Raw genomic sequence first — 1,819 nt, forward strand, 5'->3', positions numbered from 1 at the left:
CCCCGACAGTTATGTGGTACTTCAAACTTGAATCGCTCTGATGCTAAGAAAATTCACAGGTCAGTGTGATTAAAATATGAATCACACTAAAATAAAACATTAAATTAACCCTAACTATTTTGTCTCGTTTTGCTAGCATGTTTTTTCGCAGCAAGGAATCATAAAATACAACAATAGTCCAGCTGTTTCAATTCTTTTCCTGTCTCTGCAACCCCCACACTCCAATCTCCCAGGAGTCCTTGAAACACACAGCACAGTGACCGAGGAAGAAAGAAACAGAGAAACAATGACTGAACACGCTCATTAATGAAAAACGCAAGCTTCTTTATAAGGAGGAATAATAAAAGGATATTAGGAAAGCTTTTGGAGGGAAGAGACATGGATGGAATGGGGAGGGTGACAATTAGCTAACCTTAATGCCAAAACTGCTTCCTTTGCAGAGGCAACTTAACCTATTACTGCCATCTGAGTCACTGTATTACCCCCATCGCATTTATCTTCCCTTAATGCCCATAAGAGCCTTCGGATTGCGTCTGAGTATGTGCGTGGGCTCTATTTCATTAGTTCAACCCGTGAGTGTTGGAATTCAGATGTTTCTATTGATGTAATAGATGCATTATCTCTAATGCATCTAATGCTAGCATGGATTGAAACGCATCAAAGATAGTGGGTGCTCTGTATTGCAAAAGCATAAAAACCTGTAGAATATTTAGTTTCATTCAGTGATTGACTGAGCTTGAATTGGCTTCGCATTTCATCATGTTTCCTCAACGACTGAGCTTGATTTAACCCTCTCCTTTACATAGGCTGATGTTACTTCAACACTTGCCTACAGCCCACGACTCCAGCATCCCTGCGCCCCTACATAGAGAATTAATGGATGGATATTCCATTCTACTACAATTTTTTTTGTACTGATCACTTTCTTTTAACAATTCATTTTTATTTCTATTAGGTTTGTTGTTGCATTGAGTTAAACTGACTTGAAACTGTTACTTTTTTGGGTTAACTCAATGTTTTCATTTTGAAATAACATGTTTCAATTAATTAGGTCAAAAATGAATTTTGCTGCTTGTTCAGTTTACTTCAAATAGTTATAAAAAGGTTAATCCAACACAATTCTTTCAAGATGTTGTCACAACTTAATTTAATCAAATTTAACCACTCCATTCGAGTTGAGATACATGAACGATTTTATTTGTGTCAAAGTAGCATTACTGAAACTATATTTTCACTTCCTATTATGCTTTGCTGTATAGGGCAATAATGTTGAAATAAAGTGATATTTTATGAATTTTTACCAAAATGATAAAATGGGGAGACTTGTTAATGTTTAATGTTCCATTATGCTGGTTTCTGTTATGTTGGTGTTTTGGGGGTTACTATTGTGGTGGAGCATGTGCTTAAGTTGAGGGCCTGCTAACAACAATATACACTCACCGGCCACTTTATTAGGTACACCTGTCCAACTGCTCGTTAACACTTAATTTCTAAGCAGCCAATCACATGGCGGCAACTCAGTGCATTTAGGCATGTAGACATGGTCAAGACAATCTCCTGCAGTTCAAACCGAGCATCAGTATGGGGAAGAAAGGTGATTTGAGTGACTTTGAACGTGGCATGATTGTTGGTGCCAGAAGGGCTGGTCTGAGTATTTCAGAAACTGCTAATCTACTGGGATTTTCACGCACAACCATCTCTAGGGTTTACAGAGAATGGTCCGAAAAAGAAAAAACATCCAGTGAGCGGCAGTTCTGTGGGCGGAAATGCCTTGTTGATGCCAGAGGTCAGAGGAGAATGGCCAGACTGGTTCGAGCTG

The sequence above is a fragment of the Rhinichthys klamathensis genome, unplaced genomic scaffold (assembly GCF_029890125.1).
Source record: "Rhinichthys klamathensis goyatoka isolate OS25496 unplaced genomic scaffold, OSU_Roscu_1.1 h1tg000117l_1, whole genome shotgun sequence".
Classification (NCBI taxonomy): domain Eukaryota; kingdom Metazoa; phylum Chordata; class Actinopteri; order Cypriniformes; family Leuciscidae; genus Rhinichthys; species Rhinichthys klamathensis.